Genomic DNA, 27,524 nt, shown 5'->3' on the forward strand with positions numbered 1-27,524 from the left:
AAGATGTAAAGCTCTGCCAATCTCCATTCTTCCACAAAATCCTCTAGGGTAAAGGGCCCGTGTCTCCAGTTTCTTTCATCTTGGTATACTGTAAACAGATGGATGGGTTACAAGTGTCTTTCTGTATTATATGAGCGTACTACTACGTGCATACAAATACTGCTGTTGTGGGAATGATCAAAATGGGTCAACTTTCGGGAAATCCAACTTAACTGGCACGGACTTGCTACTCCAAGCAGTATCAAGCAAAGACCTTGACGGTAAAACTGAAATACAATTCAGTCCAATGAAACACCTTGACTACATATATCTTGTCGAGGCTAATTCAATGATTCTCTCCTATCAACGGCAGCCATTTTGTATGCAACAACAAACTTGGACCGCGAGACTTCAAAACAGCCTTGCTAGCCACACTGAGGAGTTAAAGCCAATCATACAACGATTGATCCTTTTCTTCATGATCATTGTGTTGATCATGAAGAAAATAATCAGTCAGCTGTCTTCAAACTGCATGTTAGTCAGATACTAAAACCTGAATTGGACACCAGCTAATCGCATAGCAGACAAACTAGCGTTCGAACACACAATTGAGAGTCTTCATTTAATTGTTTTGGGAATGTGGGAGGAAACTGGACTACTCGGAGAAAAGCCGCATAAAGCGCGTGTGAGGACATGAAAACCCCACACAGGAAGGCCGAAGCCTTTCATGTATTTATTTCATTTTTTTTCCCTGTTCGGTTCACTTGCGCGCAGAACTCCCAGTGGGCACTTTGCTTCAAACTCGATCCATTTCCATTCCTTACAATTGTTTCAGTCAGTTGTATGGTGCTTTTATTCAGCTCAGGATTCTGTGCCGACGGACATTTCTTTTGTTGGAGACTTAAGGCTTCCTTCTGTTAGCGGTGCTGAGTTTACTTACTGTTTCTTTTTGTCATTCTTGTTGTCTCTTGTTATGAGCTCAGCGCTGGTATTGATAAAATTTCCCTCTGCCAAGAAAGTTGTCCATTTATTGGTATATGTTTTTTTTAATTTGTTGGTAAATGGGTTGCTTGAACAATTGAAAAAAACAAAATAAAACAACAACAAACAAAAAACAACGCACATCTATTCTTGAAATTTATGTTTGGGCTTGGTAGAAGTCACCAGCGTGTTCTCGTGGTGCGTACTTGGCACGCTGCAATGCCATGGCGATCAAAAGATTTTTTTTAAAGGTTTCTCTGCCCATAAATAAATTTGAAATGCTACATCGTGATCATATTGGTAACATTTGGTGAGACATCAGTCCGGCTGAAATACTGATTCAACAGCAAAATGTTGTCCTCTCGCAGTTTGTTTAGTTTAGTTTCACTCATTGTCAAGGTCCAGAGCCATCAAGTCTGCTTGTCCACCAGAATTGTGACAACAAAATTTCTGATGGGAACGATGAAAGTCGACCACAGCGGGCCGTCTCGATGTTTTGATCTCTTTCATGGAAACCAGATGGGCTGTCCGTCTAAAGCAACAAAGAGTTGTGGGGTGCAGAAGGTGGCAGGGGAGCTGCTCTGTGTCTTGTGACTCAGTCATTTTGGAGATTTGATACGGCGCGCACCTAAAAAAAAATAAAAAAATGCAGACATAAACACACGTATGTACACACACTTGCGCGCGCACACACACATGGAGAGAAGCAGAGTAAACCAGACAGGGGAATGTACACACAGATAGAGAGCGAGACTTCCAGACGGAGAGCCAAAGGCAGGAAGTTTGAAGAACACACCCAAGTGGGTTCATTAAGCCGCCGTATAAACATGCTCTGCACTTTCCAAAATAATGTACAGACATAAACACGCACTGTACAACGAACAATGGCAAACAGGCCCTCAGCGGCAGACATTCTTTATCCCCCTCCCACCCGCTCCTCAACTCTCCATCCTAGTGGGAGCAAACGGGACCCCCTTCAGTGATTTCCTTCACGCGGCCAGTGGAGCACATAACCTCTCGTGCACACTGCCGAGTCTATAAACCGTGAGTCACAGTGAACACGCAGTCTAATCTCATTATTATGGGACGATGGGAAAGAATCAGCTTGTGTCTGCATGTGGCGCTCCTGGACTCACAGGCCTATATTACGTATATTCGAAGTCGTTTTATTATCACACAAAGTGGGCGGGGGTAAGCTTTGTGACGAATGGCGCTTTCCTTTCCTTCGGAACATCACAATGGCATGATTTTGAAATGTGCTGCCTCAGTTATGAATATGTGAATAGATGGTCAATCATGCGGTCAGTGGGTCCAGTGGTTAGTGCATTGACCTGCAGAGGTACCAGGTTCGATTCCGGCTCCGTCCTTCCTGTGTGGAGTTTGCATGTTCTCCCGGGGCCTGCGTGGGTTTTCTCCGGGTACTCCGGTTTCCTCCCACATTCCAAAATACATGCATGGCAGGCTGATTGAACACTCAAAATTGTCCCTCGGCGTGAGTGTGAGCGCGGATGGTTGTTCGTCGTCTCTGTTTGCCCTGCGATTGGCTGGCAACTGGTTCAGGGTGTCCCTCGCCTACTGCCCGAAGACAACTGGGATAGGCTTCAGCACTCCCCCTCACCCCTCCCCCGCAACCCTTGCGAGGATAAAAGTGGATCAGAAAATGGGTGGATGGATAGATGGTCAATCACTCCTGTGACAGGATGAAAGAGATGCCCCAAAGGGCACACGGCTTGTTGCACTTTCTCAGGCCTTATCGGCGTGCAGATCTCCTGCTGCCATGACATCATTTCCTAAGCGAGACGGGCTGTCGAGATCAGCTTGGGCTGGGGATATTTGCTTGTATAAACCACCTTAAGCAAACAGAGGCATCTGTCTCCACCACAGATGTTCCCTTTTGCGTGAGCGTATACTCTTGACTTTTTTTCAAAGGGAGACTTTTTAAGCCTGTTTTGAGCCGCATGTCACCTGAGAAAAATGAGTGTGATCTGAAGAAAGAGGTGTACAATATAAGGGACATTCCAACGGGGTTAAGTGAGACTGTGTGTGTGCTCCAGAATTTCTGGCACACCTTTTTTCGCTGTCAGATTAATATTAGCTTTTGTGTTGAGACAAATTGTAGTTATGGTTACAGCACATCAATGAGGTTACATTTGAGTGTGGTGGTACGGCACATAGCTGTGAGTGATGTCTGCGATTGCGCTTTTCTGTTACTGTTCATTCCAGCGCAGTAAAAGCCGTTTGCCAACTATGAGTGATGAGTCTTTAAATGTTGCCAAATGTTTTGAACTTTCTTGGAAGTGCAAAACTCATCTTTATTTTTTTTTCTTCCCCTTCATATCACACTCACGTCACACTGTGAAAGTAAAACTTCATAACGCTTCACGATTATCATCTCACGTGAAAAGGCCTCACATCTGAACACGAAGAGCCTTTTGAATGCCAAGGTATTGTTTGTTTGTTTTTTGTCAGTGTGACTTATTTGGTGGTATTCATTTAGGATGAAATAGAAAATGACGCGAAATCATAGCGATAAACCGGCCTACACAATGCACTCAAGTCCTCTGTTGATACTCGGCGAAGCAGCTCGGTTATTATCTAGGTTATTCCCTTCTCATGTTATTATCTCATAAATTCCCGTTGATCGTAAATCCACGACACAATCTTCAATCCCTTTGAGAGCACAATATTCTTCCACTGTACATCTCAGTCAGAAGCAATGCAGTCCATAAGCTCTGTGTTTGTGGTATTGTACGAGGGTGACAGCTTATCAAAATGGATTGGGGAGGGGAAAAAATAAAAAATAAAAGTCCTGCGCACTGTTGAACGGGATTGATACAATGAGGGCTTGCCAAAGTGGGAAGTTCCTCCAGTGGGAGAACTTTGGGTTCCATGTGGTTTCGCGATTTGACATCCATCTTCAGCATAGCTAATGACTACGCAGTGCTCATCTGAGACGGCAATTGTTCTCGCAGAGATACATTTGGATACAAACTTTTTTTTTTTCATGTCAGTGGAACAAGGCAAGCTTTTGGTTCAGACTTAATTGGGACCCCCCCCCCCCCCTCCGATTACATGCAGATGTAAAAACGCAGCGCGGCCAAGGCGCTTGAACATTTCCACATGTTTTTGGCCGGCCCCCTTTTTTTGTCCTGATGTGTTTTCCTGAAAGGCACAACACTTGGAGGTTCGAACCTCAGCTGCTCAAAGGTCAACTCATGAGGAGCAGGTGTGTAAGTCACCTCGGTTTGACGAGACGGACCGAAATGGCTGCGAGATGAATCACAACAAAGTTCTACTGCTCATTAATAATTCCAGTGGTAAGTTGCGATCATTGGTGTTGTTGTTGTGATGGTTTTTGTCGCAGGTGTTCTAGTTGTTGTTGTTGTTTTTTAATGTTTGTTGGGGGCCGTTGTTGTTTTTATAGGGTCGTTGTGTGTGTGTGGGGGGGGGGGTGTTCTTGTGGTTGTGATGGTTGCTTTCAAGGTGTTATTTGTTGTCGTTGTTGTGGCTGCTGTCATGACGTTTGCGAGGTTTTCATCTCAATCGTGGTTATTGTGTCCACCTGTTCTCGTCACCTTTTGTCTTCCAAACAGCGCCCCCTCGGCCACTTGTCTTGACCACATACGTCTTGTTGTCTTGTGATTAGCTTGTATTTTAGTTCCCTGATTTATTTCGGTCTTGGTGGGTTTATTGTTTTGTGTAAATTGTCCAAGTCAAGTGGAGTCTTTTTCCAAGTGTTTGTTTGAGGGTAATTTTGGAAATATGAGTACCATGTTTGTTTTGTTCTTTTGGAAAATAAATACTTTAGCATCCCGCCTCCCTGCTTAACTTGGGTCCACACCCATGCCGAACAGTTACAGTACCGGTACTCTAAATCCACTGGGGGTGCTCCCAATGTATTAATTGTTGCAGGATACACATTTGACCACTAGATGTCGTATTTTATCTACTTTCTTTTTATGGTACACTCACTTCCATGGTCATTTTCTCTCCAAGACCTAATTGTATGCTCATGTATCATCTAAATGGACAAGGGGTAGACAAGGAGCATAATAAACGGGTCCTCTCCTATTTACACAGCAGGATAAATTGCCTTGACTTCAGCAGAGCTATTTTTTAAACTCATATCTGCCTTCCAGTGAGGAATTGTCACACAAATATGCCATCTCAAAAGGTGTTGCTGATGAGGCTGTTTCTCGAGCAATTTATTTGAACATGCTCTGTTAATTTTTTTTTTTGTTCCTAGGGATTTGCGAGAAGATATGCTCCAATTCTTCCATTGTACACACAAGCCGAAACGTGCATAGGGAAGTGATGGAGAGACCAGAACAAATCATTTTGATGTGAATTATGACTTTGATATCATTGGCTTTGTGAAAGCAGTATCCGTTAGTCTTGACAGCTATTCGTTTACGTTACCAAAGATTAAAAGGTTTTGTTTTTGTTGGACTAGTCCATGGGTGTACAGATTTGTTGATCTGTATGTGTATTTACTTTTTTTTTTTTTTTTTAAACCAGAGAGTCGGTCAGTCCTACGGAAACCGGCAATGCCACACAGTTGGCTGTAAGGATGTAATTTTCAAAAACGACCGGCACTGCTGAAACAAGCGCACATCCAGCCAAAAATGTAATTTGAGACCGTTTCTGGCTCACACCTTACGAGAGGCCAATTTCATCCTTGTTCTTAGGCTTCCTGCCAAACCAATTTGGCGTGGTCTCAAAGTTTGCCAAAATGGCCGAGAACATAACCCTGTGGCAAACGTGATTTAAGTCCATTTTGTGGATCAAGCCAGGGCCCCTGTTTTGAGTTTCGTTCCAGCAGTTTTGAAGGGCACACTATTAAGAGATCTCAGTTTGGCCTTCTCCCCACCCCTGGCGTTCAGTCACTGCCTTTAGGGGTATCAAATGCCTTTGAGCATTCTTGATGAGCACTGTATAGAGCACTGGTCTCAAACTCAAGGCCTGGGGGCCAGATCTGGCCCGCCATGTCATTTTAGGTGGCCCACGAAAGCAAATCGTGTGTCAACTTCCATAACTCTTGCTCAAATCTGAACTGAAATTTTAACATGTCATGTGTCATAAATAACGTTGGGATTTTGCAATTATATATATTTTTTACCCTGTTTACACTCACTTAGACAATAATTGAAAAAACAGTTGACTGATTTCAAAACTAGTAATCCATCAATTGGATTTGTTGTGTACAAGTAATAATACGACGTGATGATGAAACATTTATTCGGTTTCACTGTCGTAATGGCCTTCCGAGGGAACACGCAACTTCCAAAGTGGCCCGCAACAAAAATGACTTTGACACCCCTGGTGTAGAGGACAACATCTACTCACAGCACTTTTGAACAGCACTAGAAAATGGCGACCTCGGTCTACAGTGTCATGTAATGTAAACTAAAAAATAATTTTCAGACTAGTGATCATGGTACAGCCCGAATTTATTCACTGTTGGGTGTGCACCCATTTTTTTTCCGCAAAATAAAATGGTCAACTATGAGCATTCCCGCAATAGAGTCAACCAAAAAAATAAAACGAGACTTCAGCTCCGGCTAGTTGCCGCTCCTTCTTCTATGATGACATCGCGATAAGCTCATCCAAGTTCGAGGGAACTCATTTTGTGCCTGTGATGTTGCCCACTCATTTGTTTTGTTTTTCAGTTGTCCTTCAAAACCAGTAGAAGCCATAATTGCGTTTCAGTTAATGTGTTATCTCAAACTTTAATGAATTATCACAGTGCGATATTAAATAGAAATGGTATGAAACTTTGACATTATTTCAGATACATTTGATTGATACATTGCAGGAAAACTTGACACAACTGAGAAAAATGCATTTTTGCATTAATTTTGTCAAATTTGATTACCGGTAAACATTTATTAATGATGAGCAAGGGATTTTAATTATTATTTTTTTTTTTTGTGGGGTGCACCAACTCTGTCGTAATCTTGCACAGTTACAACATAAAGACATGGCAATAGTACACATGTGGTGTATTATTGATGCCACGTTTATAATGAACACGAGTCGACAGGCGGCGCTTGATGGTGAATTTGCACGCCTTTGCGAGCCTGCAGGTCCATATGATGAACTGCACTATTTTAGTACAGTGCTGGTGTATGTGTGTCCGCGCGTGTGTGTGTGCGTGTGCGTGTGCTTGTGAGTGAGAATGTTTGAGCATGGCTGAGCAGGGCATACATCCAGGCCTATGGACATATACCAACAAGGTCATGTTGTGTATGCATGTCATAGTGCCCAGCATGCCATATCACACCTTATTAGAGAGAGCGATGCTTTGCACATTCATTACCGGTTTCACTACTGTCTAGAGCAAAGTTCAATTTTCACATTCAATTTGTTGTGCGCATCCTTTGACTTTATCACACTGTGTTGAATGGGATCAAAACAACATCCTGGCTTAGTTAGCAAACACGATAATCCTTCATCGCTACCTCTACTCCAAAGCTGTTTCTGCTCCCATTTGGCTGATTTCATTTATTGCCCCCCGTCATGTCTAAATGTCCATGCTAGCATTAAGGAACCATCTGTGGCTGTGTTACATTGGCTACTGGCTCAAGGCTGTGTCTTAAATAGAATCAACGGAAGGGTATAACTATCGTTAAGTGTATTATGGGAACAAGGAATATCAACCTTCACTGGAATTACTGGTAATGCTGAAGCCACCATACGCTGATTCTATCGTGTAGACTCACTCACACTTTAGTATCTACTGTAGTGTCCTTGTTTTAAACTTCAGCTCAGTGAGAGACACATGTTCTTCTTTGCTATATTTTGCGTGTCATTTGGGAAGCTGCAAGAAAAGGCCGTTGGCAAAGAGTAAAAGTTAAATCATTTCCCGACCGAGGGAAGCATTTGGCGACTCACGACAAGAGCAGTGCAATTAATTCAATATATATGACATACACATTTTAACGACACACAAATAGTGAGCGCATGCTAATTTTGTATACTAATATGGTACGCTAGACATTAGCAATAACAACTAATTGTTGGTCTGGTTTGATGCTAGTCTGCTTCCTGACAACGATCAAGGTGCCATTGAGCAAGGCACAAATGCCACGCAGGCTCGAGAGGTGCGGCGTTGTTGGCGCGCCCTTTTCACGCCGACATCTCTCCGTGCTATGTGTGCTCTGGTTCTCTGTGTGTTGTGAAACACAAATATACAGAAGAGTGCGAGTTGAAATGACCTTGAAGGCTTGTTGTTTGTATGCAGGAATACATTCGAAATTAAAAAGAAAATATCCGACACAGCCACACAATCAGTTTTATTAGCTTGGAAAACTAAGCTGAGTTACCCCACATTACTGATGAGACATGAACACGGATCCTGAGCTTGTGTTTTATCACAGGTCAGCATGTTAATGAGAAGAGAAAGAAAACCAAACAACGTAACGAAGCGTTGAAGGCAGCATGTCAGTAGCTGTGCTAGATTTTCACACAATTAGCGTGACCTCCTTGCGCCTAGCGTAGCGCAATTATCTGTTTTGGTGTGAAAACAATCTTAGCGCCCAACTGATGCAAATGTCAGCAAGGCAAATAAATGCGGGTTGGTTGGAATGAAGTATTCAGAACTGGTAATTAGATTTGTATGGAAGATTGGGTTTCTTGTTGGGAGGTGTAACAACAAGACAGCAGTAGCGTCACTTCCACTGAAATTGAAATGTTGCTTATTGTGGATGTGGATGCGGCGCTGCTTGATGAATTGTGCAATATGTGGTGAAAAATAGAACTGGGCAATACGAGTGACACCTCAGCACAAATAAAACCTGTTATCTTAAATATGGTTGGGAGTTTTTGTTCACAGCCCTGCAGTCAGAAGATTGGTTTAGCGACTGCTGTAATAAAATCATTCTTACAAATGATCTGCTGTTTGTTCCCGTTTGGTTTGATGGAAACTACAAATAGCCTACTTTGTCTGCGCTGTAGAACCTAAAAATGGTTTCTCATAAAGGACAAACAGGACGATTCATAACCCATTACAATTATATAGTGTGTCGTCCATTTCAAATCTGAATATACAGTTTTGGTGCATCTCTGATTTAATGTTGTATTACAATGAACAAAGATGCCAGGTCCTGCTCCAAGCGACAATGCAGTTTGATTGCTGCCCTAATTTTGTCTGAGGTAGTCACCCCTCTCAGCCAACGGTTTTCCTCGAGGGCCCATAAACTCCTTTGTGATCCGATCATCGGCTTCCAGTCGCATTTGCTCACATTTTCTCGGTGGAACGCAAAGAAATCTCGCACAATCTGCACCTACACAGTGCAGCGCGGAGAGGCAAACGGCAGCTTCGAACAGTGTAGCCACACTAATAATTTTCCAGATACTGAAAGCTACCAGAACTTATTACAGATGACAAAAAAGACTCTCTTCAAATAGGTGTGTGTGTATATGTATGTATATATGTGTATATATATCAGCTGTGAGCATCCCTCCACAAAAGACGATTTGAACCGGTGTTCAATACATCACTTGTAAAAATATTGGAATGATTTGATCAAGTTTGAGTCATTGGGATAAGGATTGGATTTGATATGATATGGTTCAGTTCGAGAGGGTATGATGCAATGCCGTTTCATGATGCGACGATATGTACCCCAATATATTTCGAACTGGAGGAAATGATTTGATTCAGTTAAAAAAAAAGTGTGTATATGTGTGTGTATACATATATATCTATATATATAGATGTATATATTCTGCCAGTGTGTGTGCGTGTGTGTGTGTGTGTCTACGTATAGATCAAATAAGTAGCAACATAGACTGTAGAAAGGCTCTTTGTACCATGTGAGAGGTTTCGAAAAGACGACACGTCGCACAGCAATCACACTTAGCTTGAATCACACATATTGCAGAGTGCGACTTTTACCTTGCACATGCTGCAGGGGGGGGCTCATCATGTGCGCCAACTTGTTAATTAACTGGGTTTTTCTTTTTTCAATTCGGATAAATGCAGAGGGGAAAGATAACAGAATATCGTGTGCTTTAGAAGTTTTTGTTGAGAAGCATATATTGATTCTGCAACTCGGTGTCCCTAAAGCAAATCAAACATGTTTTCATTCCCCAGTATGTCAGTGTGAGTGTGTCCAGGACACTTGCAGGAAATTACCACTTTTAAAATCCAATTACCTGTGAAGAAAACACTTTGCAACCGGCGCAGGCTGACGGGCTGTTCATGTTGTAACATTTAGCAGAGGGCAGCGGGTGTGTTGCGCTTGTGAAGTGGAAGTGAACTCTTTCTGTTGAGTTCTTTAAGCATTTAAGCAAAGGCCGTGACGTGATTTGAGGTTTCCCGCTCTGCAGTGACGGATGCTCTCAAGTTTTGGGAAGGCTCTATTGTTGTCCTGTTGTTTGTGTTCATGGAATTATTTCATCCGCCCTTCCATTCTCTACACTGCTTATCCAGTTCAGAGTCGCCGGTGAGCTTATGACCATCCCAGCTGAAGGAGCGGCAACTAGCCGGAGCTGAAGTCTCGTTTTTTTGGTTGACTCTATTGCGGGAATGCTCATAGTTGACCCTGGCATACGACACCCTGGACTGGTTGGCAGTTAATCACAGGGCATATGTATAGAGAAACATCCATTCCCACTTAGATATTTGTGTGTAGGAACTGAAGCCGCGCTGCTTGCAGAGAAGGCAGATGTATTAAAATTGAAAAACTTTTTTTTTTTGAGAACCAGTGATATGTTTCTGAGAAATTGTTTCTGAACTTGCCTGACAATTCATCTCTTCCTGTTTAAATAGCAACTCTAATTTTACAGTACGTGTTGTTGATTCACAGAGAACCGCATGTTGAGCAAAAAGTAGTGAAGCCGTGAAGAGTTGTACATGACAATATCAGTAACTCGTTGAGTAGTCTGTGTGGCATCAAAGTGACCTTTGGAGAAATAAAGCACTTTCATTTTCTCCCTGGGCCTCAGCTAGCAATCATGACAGAGCTCAAATGTGACAGTTGTAAAGAGGCCTACAAGAGAGGAATACTGAATACCGGTTGTCATTTAGCTGCATTCAATTGACAAAATCTCATCCAGTGCCGTAGTGAGCTTCTCACGCCTTTCGTTTGCCCCCCCCCCCCCCGCCCCCGCCCCAATCAAGAGATGCTTTTTATCTTGTATGCCATCAAGCAGCCTAGTAAGGAACTTATCATCAGTCTGTCCCAAAGTGACTTTAGACTGACTGGCAAAAATAAAATAAAAATGACGGCAGTGAGAACAGAGGTAGTGGCTGTCCTTGATTGCACAGAGAACTGTCCACGGTTCTGGATCCAGTTTTCTCTGGCTGTGTGCTGTTGGAATGTCAGGAACATTTGGAAGCAGAAGGGGGACAGCAGTTACGGACAGAGAGACGGCAGAACCTCTTGACATCAATTTAACCAACAGTGGAAATGAACTTGACATGATTATTTCACTTGCGTTACCTTTTCGAGTCGCCTCATGATACGTGTATCGCTTCAGTTTCTTGAACAAGTCCAAAACATGTTTCAAGCACGCTGGCAAAGGGTAAAATGTCTGTCAACACATATCGCTCCCTCATGAATATATTCAGCTCTCAACGTGAAATTAATCCACACCAGAGATTTGGATAGAGATGGCGCTTATTCAAATATTGGCCTCTCGAATCCTGCATTCGTGAGCTGCACTTTGAACGCCGTGTACAATTACACCCGTGAGTGGGTGAACACGCTGTACAGTCACTTTTGTAACATTGTTTTGGGTGACTGTGAAATATATCTTTTTTTTTATTGATGTAAAATATGTGTTGGTTCTGTTATTGAAATGCTGTTCGCCCCCGATGCTGCTATTTTATAATAAAATAATGTGTAACATAAACATAAAACATGAAAACGTTGCTTATTTACAGTACGGTAAAAAAAAGTGCTTAAAAATCAGGGCGAATGTGATTCTACACGTTGGTTAAAGGTCTGTGTAGCTCTTTCACTCGGTTTCGACTCCCTTCTTATGCAGCAGCATCCTCTGTGACACACAGAGGCACTCCTCTCCTCTTCCATCTCCCCTCCTCACTCTCTTCTTCATCCAAGCACGAATTTATCGCCAACTCTCTCCGCCTCCCTGTGCGCTCGCCAACGGATGAGTCGGTCGGTTGCGGATCGGCTCTGTTGCTCGTCGCCCTTTCTCCAAAAACTCACCGTGCAAGTCGAAGAGGACAAATGCTGTTTTTTTTTTTGTTTTTTTTTTCGCCCCAGAGCGGTCGCCGTTGGTCTCCGTGTCTTGGGAAGTTATTTGCAGTGCGTGGATAGAAGCTGCTCGAGTGGTCGTCGTTGCTTCAGCAAAACGTGGGGGATAGGCTTCAAGACAAGGTAAAAAAAACAACTAACAAACAAACAAAAATGTTGTTCCATTCAACTCCAATCCATACATAAATGCTGGAGGAATATGTTGCGTTTAGATGCCTACAGATGTGACTCGTCATCGAAGTAAAACCTGGACTCGATGCTAACCGCGCTCAAGTCATTACGGGCAATTAATTTACCGTCACAAAGTATGAGTGGGTCTATTTGCAAAATGTTCACAATATTTGCCTACTCACACACACACCATTGCCGACAACTAATCAAATCCAATAGATGTTCCAAAAATGATTCTGTTCGTTTTTGAGTGACTACTGCGAGAGAGAATAAGAACCAAATGATGATCACCAAATGACAGTATTAGAAACAACACGCATGATGCAGTGCAGTTGTGCACCACAGTGAACAACAACCGCTTTTTTAAAAAATGGGTTCAGTAAAGGAGTGACGGCTTAAAAGGAAAGCATTGTCTTTTCCAACATTTTGGTACAGCTCTTCAAATTCATTTTATTAAAATGTACAAGTGTACCAAATTTGGTCTCTCGCTCTCTATCTCTCTCCCATATTGATGTCGGGTAAAATGTTTCCTTACAATGACGGATTAGTTGAACTGCCACACAAGTAAATGATATCTGTTGTCTACTGGAAGTAAAGTAGCAATAATATTCCTTCAATGTGTTATGCTAATTTTATTATCCTAGCTATTATAACTCCTGAAACATCATGATAATTCATCGTTGAAGATCGTTCCGATTTTTAAAAAAAATATTTTATTTTATGTGTAAGACATACTGTACATATGTAATAGAAGGTTAAATCTATCGCGAACTCTTCTTGAGCGCCCAATATCCTCCTGTTATGAAGCCGCTGAAGTGAAACAGAAGTGTAAGAGATGATTGGCTGTTTGGTTCTTGGCCACCAAAAAGAAGAATTGCTGTATTGATTGTCACTTCTTTAAATAGCCACCGGACCAGCTGGGCTCTCTTCAACCAGATGGGCACGACAATAATGACAAGAACAAGTGACATCTATTACCGTATTTCCTCAAATAGTGGCTGGGAGAAATTCACTTGAATTTATTCAACTGTAGATGGCGGAGAGGTCGTGATTGTATATATTTTTTAAATAATATGAAACATGTCAAGTGGAAATGGCGTTTAAAACAAAGCAAAAAGGACTGATTGACTTAATGTGTAATCGGAGTCTACTAGAACGGTAATTGTTGTAAACAGTTCCTGCATGCGCAGGAGCTTGTTTACAACTTGCAGGTTGTCACCGCGCTGCTTTTTTTTTTCTTTTTTTTAACTCTAAGAGCTTGTTTTTTGGTACAGCTGTTTTGGTTTGCAACAGAGAGCAAACAGGCTCGGCAGTGATCGTATTTATCAGTCACCAGAATACGAAACAGGGCACATGATCCATTAAAAGGGGCAGTCAGTATTTGAAAACAATACAATTCCGACTTTTTCAAATCCAACCTGGGTCTCTTTCGTGTGTGGATATAAATTGGATATGTATGCGACACACCTTCAGTATGAACGCTCATCCGACATCCTGGATATGTCATCAAAAGCCCAATATGCTTTCCGCACGGGCTGGGGAGTGTGCATGGCCAAGAGATGACTTACAAACCTCGGTAATTCTGCAAAGTTGTTCAGAGTAACAGTGTTGACTTTATATTTGATTTTAATTCAGGCTCAGCTGGAAAATGAAGCATAAAGTGGACGTTGATCGTAATAATTCATCCACACAATTGGTTCATTTGTTACGTGCAGCAATAGCACAAGGTCGACTTTAGTAGACGTCTCCATGAAAGGAGGAGATCGAGTAGTATCTGAGCATATCGCCAAAATATTTCTACCTCCTCCCGCCTCGCTCCTCTGTGGATATGAGATGATAACATGAGCCTCTTCACGCGGGATTTTAAACACTGGACCGTGTTTTTTTTTTGTGTGTGTGTATGTCACTCCACATCATGATTTGCATGACACGCATTCCGCTCACATTAGAATTCAGGTTTGTTTTTGGAACGTGAGCAAGTACAGGAATTGGGCAACACGGCGTGCGGTGTTGAACGTAGCCTTATATGCATCACAACAGCTGGATCTTTTCAAAGCCGGCACTCTCTGCCATGCCATCAAAATAACAATGGATTCAGGACTAGCGTACATATTAGCACAGTTTTTGGAGTGACCTGAAAAGCAGACTGTGTTAGTGGCCTCAATTCTCGCCCCCCACTTCTCAAAAAAGGAAGGCAAAAAAATTGTAGGTTATGCTTACTCAGAGCCATTTAAGTCCATCCTGCCTCTCTTGCTCTCACTCTCTCATACATTTCTCTCTCTCTCTCTCTCTCTCTCCCTACGTCCTGCCGCTATGCACTCACTCAGACTGTGTCTCTTCACATCTCGTCACTCTAACCAGCACTCTGCCCTCCACTGCTCATCTCCCTCGCACGCACACAAAGACGGACAAAGGCAAAGGCCCGCGGCCACGTCTCGTCGCGCATATCCACGCTATATGCATGCATAGCTTGCGTCATTGAATGTTTGCTTGTGTCTGATTTCTTGGATTGTTGGCTGATGGTGTATGCTAGTACTGGAGCATTCTGTGGTGTATGATAAGCTCATCATTGGGTCCTGTGTCGGTGTTGCTGCAGTCTGATGAAAATACCGTATCGCCATTTTATGATCGCGTTGACTTTTCAAACGCCGTTGAGCTGTTTTATGTTGTCCCAACGCTTGTCCAGTCAAACAAACAAACAGGGAAAAAGGTCTTCTGTCAGAGGTCCTCGGTTTAGCGAGGCGGCATCATCATAATTGGCGCATGAGGCGGTTGTTTAGTGATTACTTAGAGTCGGTTTGGCGTTCAGCATTTCACGTCTTGTATTAGACGGGAGGAGAAATGGCCTCATGCTAAAATGGCAGCGCGCAAGTGGGGATTCAAGGGCGACGCGTTCCATTTTTTCTTTTTATTTGCGGCTCGGCTAAGTTAAGAAGGAAGCGAGATATATTCCACTGGGTCATTTTAATAATGTATAGGTCAGCCCTGTATTAAATAGCTGAAGTGGTGGCGGTGTATTGCTCAGTCTCCAGGGGACCGGATTCCTCCAGAGTGCATCACATGACAGCATAATGTGGACATTTTTCTGTGAACAATAGCAGTTAAATCACACACACACATACTCTCTCTCTCTCTCTCTTTCTCAAATTTCTAAGGGATTTAAAAAAAATATAGACAGTATATGAGTTATGTCACTAAGGCAGGTTTTCGTGGAATGAAAATTCCCCCCCAAAAATTACACTTTCTAGCCACAAAAGTGACAAAAAAAAGATATCAGATGTCTATATTTAAACCTCCTTCCTGGAAACACACAGATGTTGTCCTCCCTTGGGTTGGAGCACCATCTCTTCCTGAGAGATCAAATCTTTCATACCACCTCTTTCTGCTTCCACCATCTTTTTTTTTTTCTTCTTCTTCTTCTTTGAGAAGTTTTTATAGAACCAGATCACAGCATCTCAGTATTCACAAGACAGGTGCAAGTGGCTATGGCTTAAGAGTGTTTGCAATTTTGATCACACTCGTTTTATTCGCGTTCCAGAGCACTGTGCGTGTAATAATCGGCAACACCCGAATGGAATAATTTGGGCAGAGAAAATATCAGACAATAACCGCTTTGTTCTGTTGACCAATGAGTACTTTGCCGTCACAAATGAGTGTGTAGGGATCACAGAGTAGAGTAGACTCGATTATGCTCGGCGAAGAATAAAATGGTCCATTTTCAGTAACGCGGCACTGATTGCTTTTGGAGCAAAGAATGACTTTTAAATGAGATGTCACAATTCCTTTAGTCATTTTTGAAAATGATCAAGACGTTCTCACTGCTACCTTTCTTTCTCATCAACTCTTTAGATTACTTTTTTTTTTTAAGTCCTTCCCGTTACTTTTAAGACGTTCAATTCAAACTCGGAGTACAAATACATTTACTAGAGATTTGGTCAAGTAAGACGTCATGACGGCTGTTTAGGCTTCCTGATTTCTCTCTGAAGCACGTTGCACTCATGCTGATTTTTAACATTGTCTCCTTATTGCAAATCATGTTTTTTGTGAATCATCTGACGTATATCCCTTCAATTATTTGGACAGACAGAATGTTGTTCTAACGTTCATCTTCATCTTAAATGAGAAGAAGGTGCAATTATTTTTTGTGTCCTCATGCAGATTGTGTGTACTGGAGATTTTTTTATTTTTGATCACGTGGAGCTTTGCCCTCTCCATCCCCGGAGCCGCGCATCGCATTAGCCGGCTCATCCACAGCACCAAGGCTATTCCGCACGGGGGCCCCCCACATTAAGATGCAGAACACTCTCGCCGACTTTTTTCCTCATCGATTCCTAATCCTTTGCCCCTCCACAATGAATGATTACCGCAAGAGCGAGCAAACCTCTTGTCCCTGGCATTTGGGGGGCTGGGGGGGGGGCATTGCTTGACATCATGGTGAGAGTGCAGCTAGAATGAGAAATGTCTCTCGATGAGGAGATATCAAGCTGCCGATTCAGTCAATCATAATGTTCCAAGGGAAGGCCAATGGAGAGGCAGGGATAAGGCTAAGTTCAGGCAGAATTATGTCACCCTGGGAAGGTAGAATCAATAGTGATGAAATGTGGGCCGATTCACAAAAATAATTAGCATCAGATGAGGTAGGTGCGACGTTTATAATCGGTCAACATCATTCTCTGTGTATTACGTTCAAAGATTTTTGTCAGCATTTTGGCAAGAGCGTCCATCCATCCATTTTCAACACCGCTTATCCTGAGCAGGGTCACGTGGGGTTGCCTTGGCAAGAACATTGACTGGATTTTAATGCCACTTTTAAAACGCCTTGAAAAAAAAACGGCCCAACCCCGTCAAGTGTGACGCTCCCTTACAGACTGGTAAAAGGTTTTGCTTGAGGATATCACCGTATGTAGCATTTGCAATCTTTTCCTTGACTCGGAGCAGTATCGTAATGACTACTGTTGAAAAACATGCCCGCCATATGCCGCCGCCGCCGCCATGTTTCACTTTGGGGCGATGAGATGAGTTGGTTGTGTGTGTGCACCAGACACAGACTTTTGGTCTGTGTGAGCATGTAAGCTCGCTGGATGTCCTAATCAGCGCAATACGAGAGCCATCCATTTTTATTTTTATTTTTTTTAATAGCGCTTATCCTCATGTGGGTAAAGGTTGAGCTTGAGCATGTCCCATTATTGTTATTATTATTATAAGTAGTAGTAGTAGTAGAAGTAGTACTAACATGTGACTTGTGCATGCCAATAAATATACTTCTTATGTTGCATATTTTATAGTTGCCTTTTAGAAGTTGGCTCAATTGCAAGCCACTCTCAAGCCCTTGATCGAAAATACCATTTGGATGTTGTTGAATACGAACGAGGTGGATTGACAGAGTGTTCTTATCTAATTGCCTGTACTTAATCATCACAAAATTATCATTCACAGTGAGTAGATAAAAATTAAATTAAAAACTCAGAGGTAGGCCTCCCTCCTAGTGGCTAATTATGTTACTTTCTTGCGTGATGTCTCATCATGAGTCACCAGAGAAAAGGATTGCTCCTGTTATTGCACCTTCAGGAAGAGCGACATGATGTCCCGGTCTTTTTTGGGCTTTTGGGTCATTTTCATTACTCTCTACAAATGGGATTGTTGACATACGATGAATGGAACAAATTTATTTGTCGATGAATTGCACAAAAGAAAAGGCGCCGAAGGATAAAAACCACACACTTGAGCGAGCCCTTCTGAATTGAATTGAAAGTTATGCTGATGGAAGTTACGAAAGTACAGCGTTGATGAAAAGCTTAAAAAAAAAAAAAAAATTTTTTTTAATGACAACATTTTGTTAACACAATAACTGTGACGAACCGAGGTGAAAAGTTACTCTATGTCTGGAGCACACCAACCACATTTCATCGCCCCAAGAACAGCATCCCCACAGTTAAACGTGGCGATGGCAGCGCCGTGCTGCGGCCATGTTTTTTTTTTCGAGCAGGCTATGGGAAACTGGTCTGAGTCGAGGGAAAGATAGTTGGACCAAAATACAAAAACCATCCATCCATCCATTTTCTGAACCGCTTTATCCTCACAAGGGTCGCGGGGCGTGCTGGAGCCTATCCCATCTGTCTTTGCGCAGTAGGCGGGGGACACCCTGAACCGGTTGCCAGCCAATCGCAAGGCCAAAATACAAAAACAAATATGATATTTTTGAGCAAAACTTGGATCGGTCTGTAAGCGGCCGTCAAACTTGATGGAGTCGCAGTATTTTTCAAGAGACAGACTTAATTGCTCCCGTGAACCCATTTGTTACCTGAAACGTGCATAAATTGAGGTAACGTTTCCCATTGTAATGAATGGAAATGCAATTAATCCATTCCACCTCGAAAGCAATAGATTCCACTTAGCTTTTTAGTTTACTTCTTTTAACTTTTTTTTACCACTGTGTGATTAAAAATATAGTGCCATATAGAAATAAATGAAAAAACACAATCAAGAAATATAAAAGAAAAACCATAAGAACTATTTACTGCTCCGTAACTTTAACTAAGGAAGGCAAAAAGGGGAGGAGAACTACAGGTCTTCCATAGCAACATGGGCAAATTCTCATTTGTGATTGGACGATCGAGGATACGGGGGCTGACGTACGTGTACAACTTTTTTTCCGCCTTGGAGAGATTCGTACAACTCGTTTTCCGTTTACAGAAATGCGTCACGCTTTGAATTACATGGCCCAAGTTTAACTTATATTATCTGAGAAGAGTGTGGTTACTGCAACATGGCCTTTGCAACTACTGGACATGACATCTTAGCGCCAATTCCTAATCACCTTTCTTGCTCATTCTCACAAGGAGTCGTGACTAACTTGAGCAAACGTTGCTGAGGCTGTCAAGAAGGTATGAAGAAATGTTTTCGAGCCTGGAGGAAAAAGAAAACAAATGTCAGATTGCACTTCATTTTTCTGCAGCCCCAAATAGTATATGTACAAGACACGGTAACCGTATATTTAAAGTCTTCTCCGTGCTGGTTTTTGACAAAGGCATTTTCTGAGCTGTCACACATTCCACTGCTTATGACTGTTATTCATACTGCAGAGGAGATTACCGCTGAGTATAAGGAACCTTTTAAGTCTATATATGAATTAGTCTTGTGAAAAAAGGAATATTCCACTGAAATCAGCTCCATTGATGGTTCAGATGCAGAGAGCCATTGAAACGGAATGAATAACCCTGATGAAAATGCGGTCATTATTTTTACAATATCCATTACCACTAATCTCACGTCAGCCGTGCCTTTTATTCTTTGTTGCTGCATTATGCTGTGTAACGTTCATATTTAATGGCATTGACCTGATTTTTCTCCGCTCATGGTTACGGTATGTGTTGGCTTACTGGCAGATCAGTGGCTTGTATTTGGCCCCCGCATCACTTGATGACATCACGGGGGAGGATTCAAATGAAATCACGAAAGTTCACATTTATTAATGCCAAAGACCAACGGTTTGGAGGCAAAGTGTTGTCATTCCAATGAATGCCCGCACTTTACCCATCATGCCGCTACAGTCATGTATGTAACGATAATAACAAATTGAATTTCGAAAGGACATCTCAAAGCGGTACGAGCAATAATAACTCTGTGTCCTATTGTCCTTGCTAGCGAATAGGTGTGTCTCTTTCTGTCAAGCTCCTCGTAATTTCCTGCGTGTGAAATTGTTTGAGCTTTTCATTTCCCGGGTGCAAATGGTGAACACATTTTCCTCACGGCAAAGACTGGAGTTTAGTTTTGTTTTGTTTTTAAATAGCCCATCATCGGTTTGAAGCCAATGTGTGACAATTTATGATTGTGTTTCTACAGACAACCTGATTAAGATTTAAAATCTTTTGTTGGCATGCTGCCCCAAAAATGGTGTAAATTCCGTCCTCTGTCCTAATCCATTTGATTGGGATGAATTCTCCACTCTTAAAGGGTACATAATATAAAAAAAAAAAGTGACACTTGAATTGCTTATATACACATATTATATACACTCGTATTTTGACCAAAGCAGGTAAAAGGCATTTTGGAAATGTTTGAATTTGAAGTTGGCATGTGTCATATATGCTTCAGCGCCTTTACATGTGCCTTCACGTCATGATATGACAAAGCATTACTGCAACGTTCCCAATTTTTTTATTTCGGGACTTGGTTTTAGTTATTAAATGGCAGGAGGAAAAATCTGACTGACAGGTTGGGCGTCTGTGTGAATGCGCAAAGTAAAAATTCTTCCCACTTTGCTGTGATGACATTTTATATAATGTGTCCCTCAACCCATTGACCGCAGTAAAAATGACATATAAAAGAAGTTTGCGTTGCGGCGCCATTACCGGGTACGCTATCCCTTCTTCATCTACTCTTTGTATTTTCTGGCTGTCTGGATGTCTTGTCACACCATAAAATACAAACAAAACACGTTGCAATTTATTTATTGTCTCCCGAAAGAAAACACTGCTAACAATAAATGGAATAAAGCATAATGAGGTAATACTTTTCAAATCAATCCACCGATTGAGTGAAATTCTTTCACGTCGTGTTGCGGGAGCAAGGTCATAAACAGCACAGTATATGCTTCGGTCTGTCGAACCATCTGGACGGCCAAAGTGCACATCAAAAACGCTGTGGAAATTTCTTTTGACCTTGTTATCGCGTATTCCAGCTCATTCGTTGGCTGCACAAGATCATGCATATTAGATGTCAACGCTCACATGACCTTATAAAAGGTACAACGGTAACTCCACCCCCTTTCAGCCAAGTACTTTATTTCCTGCTAGAAGATTTGGGTAAGTCACCTATGTGTGATTTAGGGCAGTCCTTGATGTTCTAAAATGACAGAGCAAATCTAGGTCCCGAGTTCCTCATGCTTTAAAAATAGGCCAAATGCCGACCTCATTGCCTGCGCCGCTGTCGGACCAAATGGGAGTGGCGGAGGAGAAGCAGACCTTTGAATGAAAAAAAAAGGGAATGTTTTCTCTTTTAACTCTTTCAGGGATAGCGGTTACTACAGTGGACAGCTTATCCTGTCATCGGGTTACAGGGTGCATGAAAGGGTTAAAGAAAGAGAAGAAAAAAAACCTGCTGCTCGTTTTGAAAGTAGCTAATTGACTGAAGCCCGTCCAACTTTTAGCCTCTTGTATAAAGAGGGGGGGTAGATTTTATCGGAGAATACATTTTGAGAACATTGTGGCACGTATTCCATGGGAGCAGCCAATTGGGCGACTCTTTCATTGATCGAGAAGCATATCCGACGACAATGAAAGAGAAACCGATTTGAGTAAAGCAGATTCCATAACAACAGAAGGCGCTCTTAACTTCCCAGTGGGATATCAGCAACAGGATTAGCAAATTGCTGTGACGGGCCTGACATTTGAACCCTAGGCTAGAGCGAGCTAGTGGAGTTAGGCGGCTGGGAGTCGATCATGATGGGGCCCTGACAGTGCCTGTTGCTGTTATTAGGAATGTTTGTGCTGCACCAACAGTTTCCCTGCAAGAGCCCGTGTCACGGTTTTTAAGAGGAGGGCAGATTTAAGAGGGATTGGCGCTTAATCCTTCGGGGGTTGCCCATGCTGTGAGATAACAGCTGACTTCAGTTAAAGCACTGATGCCCTTACGCTTGTTGGAGAAATCTCGACAAATGCAGTTCGAATGTTTTCATTCAGTTCGTTCTTTCTTTGAGGTTTGTTTGTTTTTTAATTCAGTGAGTTTTAATGAGCTTTTAGATCACGTTTGTTCGTTTTTAGTAGTTTTTATCTTTTGAAAATGCTTCATTTTATGTTTAGTTTTTTAAATTAGTTTTTGTATTATTATATTTTTTTTTATGGAGTATTTCTCAAGTGCAAGTTAAAAGGAAAAAGATCGCTCACTAGGTATTGCATAATAAGGTGAACTATGAATGTACAGCAATAATAAACTACATACATTTAAAATGAACTTCGAATGCTCATGTTCTATATTAATTGACCGAAAAAAAGTACATTTTAACTATTGTTAGATGTATAAATGTAAGATGTAGTTTCAGTCAGTTTTCTTTTTTTTAAGCATTTCATTTTCATTAATGAAAATATTCCAATGTTCATTTTTGCTTTTTTTTCCCCAATTTGATTTTTTTTCTTCGTTTTTGTAAACTCTAATAGCTTTGGCAAGTTAAAAACCGTTAACACAAAACTTAATTTAGCTCCAGTATAAAGAATATAGGGATGTCGTAAATAGTTACCCCCTCAGAGTCAAGATTCATTTTACAGACTTGTGTTGTTGCATCCACAAAGTTCACAGTTAACAGCTCACTAGTTACTGTGCCAAAATAGAAAGTTTTCCAATCATTGTATTAATTTTTTTCTGTGCTTGGGTCGATTGGTAAAGGCGCCGACATTTTAGATTGTTTTGGACAAAAAGTGATGCTGCAAGTTCCGATAAAAGGCCAAAAAGTACCATCCAGACTTTAACAAGGAACCAGATGCTAATTCGGAGTTTGTCCATAGTTTTGCCCTCATTGCTTTTGGAAAATGGAAGCAAATAATTCCAGAAGGCGTTGCAAGTGTTTGTGAAGAAGACTCGATGTTGCTTAGGAAACCATGAATATTGTAGCGAAAGAAGACTGTAAAATTCAATACGGCATACAAATGGGTGTCCTTCTTTGGACAAACGTCAATTATTGTCAAGTGACAGTTGTTACTGTGAATAAGGCAGCCATGCGAAAGCACATAAACGTGTCAAGTGCTTTGCTGCCAGCTAAGGTTTTGTTTAAATCAAGTCGCACGTCTGACCTTGACCTTGGAGCGTAGCCGCGGAAAGCTGATAAAATGCAAACTGCGACTGTGGTAACGTTTGATTTTGAAAGCAGCAGTCTCACATCCTTTGGTCTTTTTCAACCTTTGCGCTAACGTATCGCACCACTTAACTTTGCAGTCATCGAGTCCTATTTACTGTAAACGTTTGCATGAGAAAAAAAAAAAGATGTTCTTTTATGGTAAGATTTAAAATGCAGACCGTTGTTAGATTTCAGGAGCATAAAATAGTCCAGGTAGCGCTTGCCTGATGAGCTGGAAATGTTTTTCCCTGGCCTGCACTACTCATTTGGACAAATGTCGCGTACCAGCTGGAGCCCTTGTAGCCACAACAGAGAGGTCAAAGAGAGGTCATGTCAAGTCTTCATGACAAAACTTGTGTTGGTAAGCCAGTGAGTCACCTCCATGCAGCCCATCGGGTCCAATGGCGCTGCGGCGACATATCATGTCAGCGTCGGATTGTGTCACGAGAGTGTACAGAAAGAGATGATTGCCCGTATTAATTGGTCAATGTAGCTCGGATGCCACCGGATGATATCAAGTTCTCACTCGGGCGGGATAAGCAAAGGTCAAGTCTGAGCTGAACATCTCATTTCTGGTTCATTTGTATTAAATCGAGGCTGGAATGTTAGCATGATTTGCTGAGTTGACACTAAAGCAGAACCATGCACATGAAACTAGAGGATCGTGTTATGTAAAGCAAATATAATTTTTTGAGGTATACCGGGCACGTAGACGGCAGGTAGAAGTCGGCAAGACGAAGCGGAATTTGCCAGCTTTGTCTGTGTGCCAGCCGTGTCATCCGAGGAGCTTCCTGCGGAGACAAAGCTACTTAGCATTTCTCTGCCTTTTACCCCCCCTAAGAGCTTAACGATGTCACAGCAGCTATCATTGTCGCTGCAGGATCGTACACTGTGACTTGAAGCAAAACTACGGGAATGTTTAGATGGCGTATGGCTCTGACAAATCACCGGTGCATCATCAACGTTTCTGTAATTTAGAAAAGAGGGTTTTTTCCAATATCACTCGATTGCTAGTACGAGCCTGTACGTCGTGAAGTGGAGCCGTCTTTTGGATCGGATGGAAAAGTCGCATAGTTTGAATATAAAGTGTTTGCATGTAAACCATCACGGCATAGTTTAGTCTCTGTACCAATGTCTGCTTGCGACTAAGAAGCTTGGGCTAATTGAGTGGAGATGATATGCCGTACTGCAGAAGTTAACATCCGGATGCGCTTTCTCCGCGGTGGCATTTAGAGGACGCGAGCAGAGTCGGCTCACCGACAAAGACTCTTATTTATGCTGGAATGTTACACATCTACATACATTTTGAATCAACGCCCGGAGAAAGTTGCATGGCCCTAATTTTGACAGGCAGCTGTGATTATCTCCGCCTACGGCTGAGTGAGTGACGCATTGCAGGCCTGATTGCATCTTCCCATCCTCGGCGGCTCAAAGCCAGAAACATTTGCTCGGGAAGAGACATTTCTTTGTCCGTGGATCTGAAAAGTTATCTCCGTGCCACAACTACCACATTCTCTTGTCTCGTCGCGCATCCATAATCAGTGCGTCGACAATAGGTTCTTTCTCCTTTGGTTTATCTGCATAACAAATATGACATGCAGTGAAACCACAATGTTTTTGTTTTGTTTTTTTAATCAAGGGTATTTCGATCATCTACGCAGATAACATAGAAAAAGTAGATAAATCCCAAGCTCGGTACGCCAAGGCGAGGGTGCGCCTGGGGTATGTATGCATCATGTGAAATGCCAAGAAATTAGCATTAGCGATGGCCTTTTTTTTTTTTTCTTCCCTCGGGGATTTGGAAGTCTAAATATAACTAGAGTGTCGTTATTTATGTCTACCACAAGTTGGAAAATACAAACAAAGACAATAAGAGAGTCATACAGGACCCGCCACTCAATCATTGGTGTTCAAAAGTCGACCGTGACTGCATCTCTTCTAGCTGATGGAAACATTTTCAAATGGAGTTACAGTTCAATGACTTGTCGACAAAAGTTGCGTGATTGTATCTTGCAGGCGTAACGAAATTAAACTTTCCCACTGTTGGGTTTTAAATATCAGATGATAAGGAGGCTCTCCTGTGTAGCTTGGTTTCACTGTCATTGGAGCATTTGTTGTCGTGACAACATTCAACCTTTCTTCTTGGATACTTGCAACCATAAAATGCTTTTTTCGAAGTCAGTGAGAGTGTCGCGGTTCAATTCTGGCTCACTGCGTGAACGTGAGTGTGAAAGAAAGGTTTGTCTGTCTCAATACGGGTCCTGTAATTAAATGGCGACGGATCCAAGTTGGAGTCCACCTATCGCCTAAAGTCAGCTGGGACATTCTTGAGCACCTTCCGACCTTGAACAGGATAAGCTGTTTAGAAAATGGCGAGACGGATTAGTTTATGTTTTCAATAGAGTGGCAGTATTCTTGTAGTGCGCCGTTTTGCACCAATTGAATCCAAAAATGTAATCCAATTTTCACACGCTGTCATTGGGTTGCCCCGTGCTTCTTGAATATGTTTTTGGTTCAAGCATCGTCAAAGCTAAGGCAGTGCTAACTGCTGTTACTTTAAAGTCTGCGTGACCGATAACTTTGTTAATCAGTGCAATGTCATGTGTTTCTTATGATCCGTTTTGCGTACACATTTGTCTTGTGGGAGAGCCTCCCACTGCTCTATAATCTGATGCACCTTATATATGGATCAATATTCAGATTTCTTGCACGCCGTATTTTAAATCTTCTGTAAAGTATTTTGTTACAGCTGTGGCGGTAGAGAAAGCTCGATATAATTAAAGCTGTATCGTATTGTATTCCCTTTAGCGTAGCTCCATCTTGTGGATGCATAACGCAACCACAGCCACTATTGTAGCCTCTATTCTATGCGCCTTATAATATGGCGCGCCCTATATATGAAAGCAGATTTAAAATAGGTCATTCATTGAAGGTGCGTCTTATACTCCGAAGCGCCTTATCGTGCGGACAATGCATCTATACGTTGAGCTTCTTTTCATTTTTATGATGGAAAATTTGCATATTTTACAAAGCTGTAATTTTTTGGGTGGGCACACTAAGATACAAGAATAAAGGCAATTCAAACCAGTGCGGTGAAATTAAAATTGTACGTCCAATTATTATGATTAAGGTCAGTGCTAATGAACCAGTTTGCTGCAAGAGTAGCAATTATCATTACTTGGAGATCCCTTCGAACACCAAATGTGGATTATTTGCCAAGATGGGATGTCAAAGCGAGCTCATACTTTTGCTATTCATTTGGGTACAGCACATTCATCTCATTGCTCAGTCTGAAGAAGAACTCATTTTGACGTAATCATTCGCAGAGCAAATTTAACTGATTATTTTAAGCACAAAATGAAGCGAAGAGAAGTGGTTCAAGACAAAAACAGATCAAAGGGAGCCCACGCTATGATACCGGTTATCTCAACTATGGTGTTCAGGAATCAGCAAGAAGTGATATGATGTCTTGCATTATATTTTGTGTGTGTGTGTGTGTGTGTGTGTTCCCCTCCCCCATACTCTCTCCTCATGAGCATCACTGAGAAAGATTGCCGTCTCCATGGCAATTCTTATAGTTCTCTTTGGCAAGGTCACTTTCAAAAGAGAGATCAAAAGGTCACCCAAAAAAACGGCAAAGCCACCTCGAGAAAATAACAAGTTCACTTTGGTCAAATGGTGACAACTTCAAGAGAGGAGGAGGAGGTAACGGCGGGGGGAAATGTTTGGATGCGATGGAAGATGCTGCCAAAAGAGATGAAAGCATAGAGAGTCAAAGAAGGGCAGCGAGGCACGAGGGAGGGCTGGATAATAAACAGCGTTGGCTGCTTCCCACATCAAGACCAACTCATCGGGCAGTACATGAGAAGCCTCCACACTGCATCATTTCACTCCCGTCTGCCAAGCAAACTACATCCATCCTTCTCACTTAGTTCAAACTCCTTCTGGCAGTGGTCCCGCGTAGCAGCCACCCCCCCTCACACACACACGCCTCCCACTTACCCCCCACGGAGTATGCTGGCGGTCGCCTTCATCAGGCTTCCATCAATATTTTAGCGCTCTTGCTCCTGTGGGGTACACGGGACACTCGGAGAGCTCAGTGGGAGGTGCTGACGGAGAGGCCTCGCGGGAGGAGGACGAGGGAGGAGAGCCGTGTAGAAACGCTCAGGAGGGAACGGAGGATAGTTTCCGAGATGTGGAAACGGAGAAATAATCAAACGGAAAATGGGACTAGAGGAAACATCGCTACGGGTAAGTGAAAAATGAGTTGATGGAAGGAGACAATTTGGTGTTATTTATTTATTTTTGTATTACGAGAAGAAATGTTAGTTCTGCATTAG

General features: G+C 42.2%; 1 protein-coding gene across 6 annotated transcripts in view; it reads left to right on the plus strand.

The window, feature by feature from the left end:
• The first annotated feature begins 12,001 nt into the window (after positions 1-12,001).
• dlgap4b (discs, large (Drosophila) homolog-associated protein 4b) overlaps positions 12,002-27,524 on the plus strand; it is a 74,778-nt gene continuing 59,255 nt past the window's right edge. For 2 of the 6 annotated variants that reach the window (XM_086117392.1, XM_086117393.1), the window contains exon 1: positions 12,004-12,308. The gene's annotated coding sequence lies outside the window, so the exon portion shown is untranslated. Of the gene's footprint in view, positions 12,309-27,036; positions 27,436-27,524 lie in introns of those variants that run through there. The other 4 variants (XM_086117396.1, XM_086117397.1, XM_086117395.1 and 1 more) reach the window with 4 other exon arrangements.

The sequence above is a fragment of the Hippocampus guttulatus genome, chromosome 8 (assembly GCF_054856545.1).
Source record: "Hippocampus guttulatus isolate MCC_2025c chromosome 8, RoL_Hgut_1.0, whole genome shotgun sequence".
NCBI classification, from domain to species: domain Eukaryota; kingdom Metazoa; phylum Chordata; class Actinopteri; order Syngnathiformes; family Syngnathidae; genus Hippocampus; species Hippocampus guttulatus.